The 12,128-nt window shown below is 36.7% G+C and overlaps 1 protein-coding gene across 4 annotated transcripts in view; it reads right to left on the bottom strand.

The window, feature by feature from the left end:
- The window catches only part of LOC149544842 (GDP-mannose transporter GONST1-like), a 46,807-nt gene that overhangs the window by 18,297 nt on the left and 16,382 nt on the right, over positions 1-12,128 (bottom strand). The window lies entirely within an intron of this gene.

Here is a 12,128-nt window from a genome sequence, read left to right as displayed (position 1 = left end):
TCATTCAGAAAATCAAAATGATTATTCAGATTAATTAAAATCACTAAAAAACAAGGCAAAAAAGCTAAGCCTGTGCCTACTACAAAGAACTTGAGCCAGTATGTATTACAAAGACTTATCAATTCAAATAAAATCTAAACTTAAAGAACTGCAGACAGCTGCTTTAGTGCAAAAGAATCTGAAGATGGTAAGAGTTCTAATATTGCATATGAGATCCAGAAATCATTTCAAACAACTGTTAGAAACAACCTCACTTTTCCATTTTAAACTCAACTAATTGGGTTGTCATAAAAAAGATTAGGAAAGCCAATGAAAAGCAAGAGTAGAGATTGACACAAATTTAAGTACTTGCTAAATAATTTCCCACATAGCTGAACCAATAGATGGAAAACTCTCACCCGACAAAAACTCGCCAAGCCCAAAAAACAACTCAGGAAAAAATTGGCCATATTTTTTAAAAAACTCGGGCACCTAAACAACAGCTTCAGATTAATTAAAACTACTTTTTTTTTGGAAAATTCAATGAGAAGATGCAGCCAATGAGTTAATTAATAAGAAAGCAAAAGAAACAAGCAAAGTTTATATATATATATATATATATATATATGCAAAGTGGGTACAAAATCACATATTCATGTGAAATGCTGATGGTGGGAAGCAAAATAGTAAATAGTTTCCTATAAAACTAGAAGTAAATACATCATTGCAGTTAGTTTCTATGAAACTAGAAGTAAATACATCATAGTAAATAGTTTCTATAAAACTAGAAGTACATCATAGTAAATAGTTTCTATAAAACTAGCAGTAAATACATCATAGCAAAATAGTCCAAGAGTGAATTTGAGCAATTTTGACCGGCTAGAAAGTAACACTTGTCTTGGGTGTGAGCAATGGTTGAGCTAAGTTTGACATGACTTAGGAATATAGAATTGAAACCAAATGATTTGTGAGATAATGAGTTAGAATCATTAGAATATTCTTGTTCCAGCTTCAATTTGACCTCAAATAGCCGTGACAGGTTGTGGGAGATAACACTGTTGAAGGCATGTTCAATCCTGAAATTTGCCTTAGCCTGGAATTTTTTGAAAACACCCAAAATCTAAAATCTGCATTTCAACTCCTATGAAGCTGAAAACTATCTCAAACATCCTGATAGCATTTATAAAAAGAAGCGAGCTTCAAAAATGACTAAATCCTCATGCAAATAAGAAAAGAGCTTCAAAAAAGACATTTGTTTTGCTTTTAGATGTTGAAATAAACACTGGTGATAGCAAAAAAATAGCGAGTTTTTACTAAAAAACTCGCTGATGTTTTGACGAGTCTTTGCAAAAACTCAGCACCACTGATCCTGTGAGTTTTTCCCTGCAAAACTCAGTAATTAAACTGTGACTTTTCCATCTATGGCTGAACCTGATACACAAACAGCGCATAGACATTGATTGACTACCCATCTCTAACTCATTTAATATTTACCAATTGTAATGGTAATGGATAAGTGCATTACACATTTGGTCAATAATGAGACATTTGCCTAATGAATATAAGTTTCGATATGAAATTACATATCAGTGAAAATATGAAACTTTAGTCCATTAAATTTTGACAATTTTTAAATTTTATATCATAAGAAAAATTGAAAACTATAGTTGGCCCTTATACTACGCAACTATTATGTAATTGGCTAATCATAACTCTGTTATTCTTTAATCTTCAGACAGTGGTCAATCCATAAAATAGTGCAAAGATTGCACTACATGATTTATTGAAAAAGACCTTCCATTTCCCTAATGTAGTTTGATTGCATAAGCTTTTGTTCAATTTATGAAAATATGAAAAACAAGTCCCTATAAATGTATTCTAAAGTTATGGAAAGCTAAAAGAAAGGTATTGAACTAAGTATTTAGAAGCAAAGAGCATAAAACAACACTAACAATGAATGGTAATAGCAATATGACTTAATTAAACCCAAGCTGGGGAAAAACTCTAGAAGAGTAAGATTTTTTTCCTCAGGCCACCAAGATCTGTTTAATGGTTTCTTGTGTAAAGCGATGCTTTCAAAGACTTTTGTCTATGACAGAAATGGTCAGCACCATACAAGATCTGTAATGCTCCCACACACCCCAAATCTCTGCTACAGCTCCCTATGACTCATAGGTTGCCAACACATAACCCTTTAAAACCAACTTCATATTAACAGTAACAAATAAAATCAAGTACACTGACCTCTCTTGGAGGTTTTTAGCAAGGATTAAGCACAAGAAGAATCAATGAGGAAGTCAAGGCATCCTTATGCATGAAAGAAAATATTTTGACACATTTAAAAGCCATCAAACCCCACAAACTATGTCTCTATCATCTTCTTCAACATGTTGGACTATAGCTGAACATGCTCTACACATCCAGTCGGAACATAAACAAAGTCAACCTAGCTGAACTAGTCAGAGATATTTAACTGTGGTCAAGACTCAAACATGTTGATATTGTCTTTACTTTTTTCAGATACCTTTAGTCTAAGCAGTAGATCTTTTAGTTCATCGCCCAAATGTTCTCTTCAACAAACAATTTTGCAATCAATTTGTGTGTCATTTTTCAAGAATAAGGCCCCATTAGCAAAGTAGCCTAGTTGACTATCTTAATTTAGAAGCATAAGCTGAGAAGAACCTGCAGTTAACCCCGGCCCAGACTTTCACTTGTGCAAATTTAAGCTAGTTAACCATTGAAATGGTCGATTGCCTTATTTGGTTAGGCAATTGTAGATTTTTTATAAATACAAATAAATTGCTATGCATTAAACAAAAAAAAGTTTTGGGGGGCTTTTTCTCAACAAATTTCTACCCCCCTCAATATAATTTTCTTTTTTCAAAATTTCACCTTCTTACTACAAGAAAAAAAAAATCAGACTTTTTGAGTGAAGGTGAATGTCTGAATAGCTGAAACAGTGAACATTGATCAACAAAGTAGGGTATGCCTCCAGCGTTGTTGGTTGTCAATCTTTCAGCATTCCTTTTACCTTCTTCAAATATTTTCAAGCTGCCATGAGAAAGAGGTGGGGCATACAAAGGATTTTTTGTTTAATTTGACTTTACAATGTTAAGATTAGCATTTGCATTTGCAGTTGGAAGTGCTAAATATAAACTCCAACATAAAGTTCAATCCTAATGCTAACAATGGGTGGTGATAAGATAAGATAAATAAGATAAAATTATTAATGTCCAACCAGAGACCACAAGGGTCTAAGGGACTGAAAAGCGTGCAAAAAGGCAAATGCTAGCAGCAAGAGCACCACACAGTGCCTGCGGAAAGAACAAAACAAGAAAGCAAAAGAACAAAATCACAAGAGCCTAGATACTCCTCATAAGCGAGAAGCAGTCCAAAACTGAAGGGTATGCTCTGGGGTGAGGATGTGCTCAAGACCGTCTTGAGGAGCTGCTGGAGGTAGGGGTGTTGTTGAGTGTACCCTCTGTGAGATCTCATAGACCTGGTGTGGCCCTAAGCATGGTCGAGGGATTGCTTCGCCCGCCGAGCAAGAAGCCCAGCAGCGAAGGAGGTGATGAGTTGATCTGAAATTTGTGTCGACAATAGCTAAAGCTATAAAGTGTGAGCACAAAGCCGCAAGGATTCTTGGAGATAAAGGGCAAGACACCATTGATTAGTGTATCTGAAGAAAGATGAAAGAGATTTGCACTATTTGAATAGGCAATAAAACCTTCCCTTGATCTCATAGAAGATGGGGCAATGGAAAACAAAAATGGGTCTCAAACTTTGCCTCCCCAAGCGGGCAAAGATGACAAATCATGTCCTCTCTATCAATTTGATGGTTAGTTTGTACGCGTAACCGATGAGAACCCACTCTAAAAAACCCCAAAAACATGTAGAGGGCATGAATCCAATGACAAGTGAGGTACCAAGGGCGCACAATAAGCCCAACCTGAATATCCATGTAGTGCTTACCATAGAAAGCCATCCTCGGGCGAAGCCCTCCTGGAGGATTTCTCCATGCCGTGATAATATATTGTCTATAAATGTCGATATCGATGTGCTCATTCAACTCCAGCTAAGAAGGAAGAATGTGAACAAGAGCATCTAGAGAGAACTAAAAGGGGGGAAGATAGTCAATCTCAATCCAAACAAAAAAGGGAAGATGCCTAAGCGAACCAACAGTGAGCCCTACCAGCCAGATCAGACCCCATGATCACCTCAAAAGAGTAGTGGGCCAAGTATGAGTATCTATGTTGACCTTCAGAAGAATTGACAAAGCCCTGAAGCCTGTAGACAAACCAAACCACATTAAAGATGGTCCCATGCCTGAAAGGATGAGTGCCAAACTCGACTTGAGGTGTAGACCGATGACAAAGGATAATGCACCAAAAAAGGATTTAGACCCACGCAACAAAAGCCCAATCGGACTCAAGAAGAGAGAGGCCTCGCACAATGGACCCGTAGAGGATAGTCGATCAAACCAAAGAGTCTAGAAGGGACAACGTGGTTGTGGTATCCTGAAAGTGATGTCTGAAGCACTACCACTTAAGTTTATAGCCAGGGAGCCAAGCCCCTTAGTGCACTTCATGTTATAATTTGATGTTTAGTTGCTTTATAATTTATCACTTTATAGTATAATTTGATGTTGAGATTTACTTTAATGTTTTAATTCAAAACATGTAAGTGAAATGTCACTTTTTGAATAAATTTACACATGATATGTAAAACATATTAGTGTAAATATGTATTTGACCCCTTCAAGTGAGATACACTTAAGTGAAGCAATTAGACATGTGGTGCTAATAAAACTTAAGTGGTGCAAATCCATTACATGTTATTTTTGTTTGAAATATATGTAATTGCTCCTCCAAACCACGTTTTTGGCTTGTAAACCACTAGTTTCTCAACAAAACAACTTGTTGGGTGGTTTCACTTGCATTTTAGAACATGTAAATGGATCTTCTGACCCCGATATTCCTCTTTACATGTAAATGCATCCCACATAATCACATCTTGTAACCCCGATTTGCCAAAGGATTTCGTTTACGTGTAAATACAAGTCATGAAAATACGCGATGACCCTTTCTAAGCCCGATTTTGGCTTGGGCGTCCAAATGCATTGCATATTTAAAACATGCAATCACTTCCTCTAACCCCAATTTCAAAGGAATGAAATTTTGGTCAAATGCAATGCAAAACATCACATGCAATAGGCCTTCCTAAACCCAATTTTGACTTACATGTGTTTTCGTTGCACATTTTAAATATGTAATCTCCTCTAGAGAACCTGATTTTGGTTTTCAAGTAATTTTCTTGCGTCTACATTGCATATATAAGACATGTGTTTGAGTCTAGAGACCCCAATTTCGGTCTTTCAATGAAAAACGTCGCATGCAAAGGCTCTTTCTAAACCCAATTTTGCCTTGGACATAGAAAGTTTTAGGAATGTATTTACATCAAAAACATTGCATGTAATACATCTTTCTAAACCCGATTTTGACTTGGGAACAAGCTATATACATCTTCATTGCATGTTTAAAACATGCATTTGAGTTTGGAGAACCAGATTTTGCTCTTCCAACGCAAAAATGTCCATGCAATAGGGCATCCAAACCACATTTTTCCAAGCACCTTGAAAGGAAATTTATTTACAACAAGTTTTTTGCATCAAATACATGCATGTGTAATGCAGCTCCTAGACCACGATTTGCATTAAAGAGGAACATTTCAAACATGCAAATCACTCCAAGAAGTGCAACCTGCACTTAGTAATGCATTTGCAACAACATTGGCAACATCTTGCTCATGCATTTGCATCTCTAGACCATGATTTGAAGGTAAGGTTTGAATTTTTCAAAGGCATTTGGTCATTACACACAAACACACTTGTAGAACCCGATTTTGGAGAGAACAAGTTCATTCCAACTTCTTCTTCTTCCAAATTTTGCTCTTTGCTCTCCAAGTAAGTGCAAGAATCCAGTTTTGTTTGCATTTCTTCATCACTTTGCTATTTTGTTGCAATCTTTGGCTCTCTATCATCCATTTGTTCAAATGCAGCCCTACTTTTTTGCTTCAAGTTATTTAACAAAGATTTGAAACTTTCAGTCTTTGCAAATGCAAAAGATCTCTCCTTGCAAAAAAAGAAATTACATGCAAAGTGAAGTTTTGAAGTTTATCAACTTTGAGTCAAAGCAAGAGGTATATTTTTTATTTTATTTTAAGTTTTTGTATATCTTTTGTTGCTTGTTTTGGTTTGTTTTTTGAGAAAAATTGGAGATCTTCCTTCAAGAATGCAAGTACATTTCCATGCTTTCACCTTCCATTTTCATCCATCATCCAAATACATCCAAACTCCATATTCCTAAACATGTAATCTCAATCCCAAAACCCAATTATATATTTTCATCAAGTAAAATGATGAGTTTTTACCACATGTAATTGTATCTCCTAAACCCAATTTTGGTCAAAACTCACATTTTTTAACATAAAAATTCTCATCCTACACGCATACATATGCTTCCCACTTGCATTCTAAGCCATTCAAAGAAAAAGCCCCATTTTGCCTACATGTAATCCACCATCCAAACCCTGATTTTGGTCATTTTTGCCCAAATTACAAGTTGTTCCATTAATTTCCAGCCTTCAAAAGTGTTCAATGTGTATCTAATCCATACTTCGAACACTTATCCCTCCATGGATCTGTCATTATTGTTTGAATCTTGAAGCTTTCATGGATCTAATCCCGTCGGATGATATTTTCATTATTTGGAAACGTCATGTGTCAGGGAACTCTTCAAGTCAAGATATGTCAGAATTTCTTCAAAGAATTAAGACCTCCTGTCAAGAAGAAATGCTTTGACTCAGAAGAAGCAATATTCATTTGATCTCCACATTCCCAATGGCAGCCCTAGAACCTGAGTTCGTGTGGGAATGCGCCAAGGCACTTTGAGAGAGAGAGAGAGGGGGGGGGGGGGTCAACAGAAGATCTTGATGGGAAAGTGGTTCCAAGTTTATATCTGAACATCATTGAGAAGGTTTTCAAACTTTCAAAAACTCCAGAATAAGCAAATCTAACAAAGAAGAATTCACAATTGTGGAATGAGGAAAAGCTTGATTGCATCAAGTTTTGAAATGGCAATTGGCAATTCATCAAAGAAAATATAGTGCCACGGAATACAAGAACACCCATTGTAGAGACCATCCACAATTGCATCATCAAGTACAAAACCTTTGCTAATAATCTATAGGATTGATTCAACAGTTTCATCTTTTTCTTCAGGATCACTTTTAGTTTTGTAGTTACAAAAAAATAGATTATGAGTAACCTGATTGCACAAACCTTCAGTGCATGTAATCCAATAAATCTTCTTTCCTAGTTTGACTTAGTCAAGGTGGTTGAGTTTCTCCCACCTTTTTCTCCTTTTTCTCACTCTTTTTTCCTATATAAAGGAGTGCCCCTAATTGTAAAAATGATATTTTATTATATGCAAAAGATCTCTACCAAACTTGTGCAAGCATAGCTTTGATTGTGTAGTGCAAATTTGAAAAAAAAAACAAAACAAAAAGAAGCAATTGGATTTGAAGCTTTGACTAGAAACAATTGTGATAGAACAAATTGGAAGTTGTGACTGTGATTTGTTTCTATTATCTTTCATTCATGTTATTATTGTATGTTTACTAGAGCATAGTGAGTACAAGAAACAATTGGAGCCGAAGCTTTGACTGGGAGCAATTGTGGTAATATATAGACTAGAGGCTTTGACTGTAGCTTTTATTACTATCTCGTACTCGCGCAAATAGTTAGAATTTAATTATAGCTTAGAAATTCTCTACTTCTAGAAGTTTGTGCACCCTAATGGTAGAGATTTTTCTTATAAATTAGAAAACTAGACATAAATCTAAGCCAATACACTCTTAATCAGCCTTTGAGTTGGTGTTTAGTATTGGTATCACTATTTCTAACTATTAGATAGAAGTGTAGTTATAGAGATTAAATCTTGCCTATTACTCACTCTACGAGTCAATGGATTCTTTCTTAAAGTAAGAAGAAAGAATGTTGGTAAAATCCCTCTTAAAATATCTCTTAACTTCTTGCTTACCTTAAGTTGATACAAGGAATGGTGAGAAGGGGGAGCCTTCCCTTTAAGGTAGGAGAGACTCTGTCTCACATGTTGTGGTTGGTCAACCTATTTTGCAACTGAACTTGCATAAATTGTTAGTTGCAAAATATACACCCAACACAAACAAAATAACTTCCACAAACTAGTGTTACTTTTGTTCATTGACTAGATGTTGCACACCCAACGCACAACACCACTTCAAGCACAATATGTGAATCAAATGAAAGAATGAACAAACACACCAAAAACTAAACATGCACACAACAAGCAACCTGAGTACCAAACGCAATTCACAACAAGGCAAGATCGATCGTGCAGGGAAGGAAGAAGGCGATGACTAGAAAACCCCAAACGTAAACAGACAACCACACATAGAGTCACCTAGCTCATGCGGGAAGCCCACGAGCAAAGATCGACCAGGTGGAAGTCATGCGAAGATGGTTGTCAACTCTCATGGTCGAGTAGAATAAAACATAAGAAATTCAAATATCTTAAGAAGATAATCTCATAAACCCTAACCTATCCTCAAGAAAACTTGTTTTCAAATTTAGGTTTAGGGTTTGTAATTTTTGCTAAGCAATACCTAGAGGTTTTTCTACTATGCTAAAACTAACCCTAACCCTACTATACCTAAGGCTTCAAGCTGTTGTGTTTTTCTTTTCTTATTACTATTATTCAGAGTTTCATGATTCTTTGCAAGTCGTGTGTGTAGTTTGGGCAGCCGAGCCAAGCAAACCTTGCCGAATTTTTAAGACTTGGCTCATGTTATAGAATATGATATATATATATATATATATATGATTAGAAGGGTTTTTTCATTTTTCAAGTTGTAGCTGAGTCACGAGTCAAGTCGGCCTTGTTGAGTCCAAGTCGAATCCGAGTCTAGAAAATCTTCTTTTATTAACCTTAACATTATGCATATTAGTGTATAACTTAACCTAATTACATGGGATAAAGACATTTCACACAAACTTGTTACAAATCCGTGCACAATTTCCATTAGCTAAATACATTTTTTGTGGAAACAAAACCAATTGAGCAATGACCATTTCAAATGGAATTCAACAAAGTTTCTAGGGCATCATATGAACGCTTGCATAAGTTATCCTAATGATATATCTCACCAAGACTTATTGCCTCTTGAGGCCTTTCCAATAAATAATTTAATAAGGTAAAAGGGGCAAGAACTATAATTGGATTAACCACAAGGTCATTTCATGACACTAGACATGGAGAGGGACCTTAAGGCAAGGCACTTCCATGATAAACTCATGTCAAAACATCTACTACGACACCATTTTCCTTTTCTAGAAAACTTACTGGTGAGAGCCCTTAGCACAATATGAAGGCTTGCAGAAATTGTCCTGATGATATATGCCACCAAGACTTATTGTCTCTTGTGGCCTTTCCAAGAAATAAGGTTAAAAGGGCAAGAACTATAATTGGATTAACCACAAGGTTATCTCATGACACTAGAATTGTAGACAAACCTTTAGACGTGACACTTTGAAGGCAAACTCTTGCCAATACATCTACTATGACACCATCTTCCTTTTGTACAAAACTTATTACCAGTGAGAACCCTTAATGGGGGTCAATTGTTGCAATTGTAAATCAACAAAATACCCTTGAGATTTCCACAAGAAACCTCTAACACTTAACAAATTTAAAAGCATAGATAAGGATTCTTGTAGGGAAGACTTAGTACTAGATTATTTGAATAACACATTAGATATTGACTCAACAATTCTAGCAAATTGCAAGCTACAAGAAATTAAATTCAAACTCAACGTAACAATGTCAACTATACAAAACAACTAATAGATATTCACTTCAGATTTGCAAAATTAAACTTATAACAAGCTCTTACAACCCACAAAAAAAGCCACTCTATTTTGATTCTTTGCATTTAGGCACCAGACTTATGTGCACAAGTTTGTCTCTCTTTCTTCTTCTCAGCTCCAACCTTCAATTTCTTCTCTGCTCTCCTTTCCTAGGCATCCCATATTCCCTTCAAATCTTCTCTTTCTGAATTTCTCTTCTCATCTTGGGCATTGAAATCGTTCAGGTCACCATTCCTGCAATAAGTCAATTCTGGCAAAGTATCTCCCTGATGATTTTCATATTCAAAATCTCTATTCCACCAGCAATTACTAGGCACATAGAAAAGTGTGTGCTCAAAATAGAGTTTTTGGGATTCTCTAGGGTATATTATGCATTAAATTGCCCACTACAAGGGTGTTGGATTTTCCCCTTACAAAAGTCGAGGAGAAAAGAGAAACAGAAAAAACAATAAAACAAAGTTTCCAAAAATTTATTTAAGTAATTAAACTCCGGAGGATAAAATTTACCCTTCAGAAGTTTCAGAAGTGTTCAAATGTAGTTGGATGACATTTACAAAATTGCGCTGAAAACTGTTAACGGACCACTTTTCAGTGTATAATTTGAATTGCAGACATTTCTAATTGCTCTGGAAACTTGACCTAAGAATACAAGAGGATTTGAATTTGTCTCATATGTGACATACCGAAAATAAAACCAAAATCCCCGAAATGTCACTTCTGAACACTAGGTACTTCGATCCCTTCTTTCCAACAAATTTTCAAAATTTTATTTTTTGGGAATCCAGATGCCCAATGTGAAGAACCTCCTTATAGCAATATCGTGAGAATGCTCGAAATAACAGAATACAAAGTGATAGCAGAACTCAGAATGAATCTACTGATCGCAGGCCACTTCGAGGGGGTAACCTCCTTTGAGCAAGCTCAATACAATAAATTCGTCCGTGCCCATCAAGGGCCTCAACCTATTCTTATATACTGGGTACGATCTAGAAAAGTAATACTACCTATGCATGTGGGATAATAAAATATACTCACGGGACGACTTACAAAGCATATGCGTCCAACAACACTACTCTAACAAAATAAACAGAAGGAACACACAGGTTCCTAACATCCCCTCTCCCTTAGAAAAAAGCTTTGTCCTCAAAGCTTAAGGTGTGGAAATTGTTGTTGAATCTGAAGAAGGGGTTCCCAGGTAGCATCCTCTGGTTGCATGCCATGCCACTGAATCAAGACCTCAGAGATGGAGCGAGAGCGAAGCTGGCGAGTGCGCTGGTCAATGATTGCCACCGGCTCCAGGATAATGGATCCTTCCGTATCCATTTCAGGGAGAGTAGTTTGTGCTCTGACAGTGGTACCCAGAACTTTCTTTAGACAAGAAACATGAAAGACTGGATGAATGCGGGAAGAAGGAGGAAGTTCCAGTTTATAAGCAACTGAACCAATCTTCTGCAGAACCTTATAAGGCCCATAAAATTTTGGGGCCAGCTTATGACGCCCTTTCAGCTTTAGGGAGGATTGTTTGTATGGCTGTAGACGAAGAAAAACCATATCCCCAACTTGAAATGAGCGCTCAGAACGGTGTTGATCTGCTTGCTGTTTCATCCGATTACGGGCCATGTGAAGATTATCCTGTAAGGTACGAAGAATCTGATCCCTGCTGCGGAGAACTATGTCAACTGCCTGGACTGGTGAGCTGTTGGGAGTGTAGGGAAGGAGCACTGGAGGTGCCTGACCATAGACTGCTTCATATGGAGTCATTTTAGAGGCAGTGTGGTAAGAGGTATTGTACCACCATTCAGCTAAAGGGAGCCACTTGGCCCACTGATGTTGCTGTTCGGAAGTGAAGCAACGAAGATAAGTTTCCAAGCATTTATTGACAATTTCAGTTTGACCATCAGTTTGTGGGTGATAGCCCGAACTCATCTTCAGTTTGGTGCCAGTTTTCTGAAACAGTTCAGTCCAAAAATGACAGTTAAAAGTTGCATCACGATCAGAGACAATGGAAGAAGGGAGTCCATAAAGACGAAATATCTGGTCCATGAAGATTTGTGCAACAGAGGAGGCAGTATAGGGGTAGCTGAGGGCACAAAAATGACTATATTTCGAGAGACGATCAACCACAACCAAGATCACTGTCTTGCCACCGGATTTAGGAAGCCCTTCAATGAAATCCATAGAAATA

The sequence above is a fragment of the Cupressus sempervirens genome, chromosome 8, assembly GCF_028749045.1.
Source record: "Cupressus sempervirens isolate cs-2001-9-10 chromosome 8, ASM2874904v1, whole genome shotgun sequence".
Classification (NCBI taxonomy): domain Eukaryota; kingdom Viridiplantae; phylum Streptophyta; class Pinopsida; order Cupressales; family Cupressaceae; genus Cupressus; species Cupressus sempervirens.
Note: the sequence above shows the minus strand (reverse complement) of the source record. Positions and strands in the feature narration are given on the sequence as shown.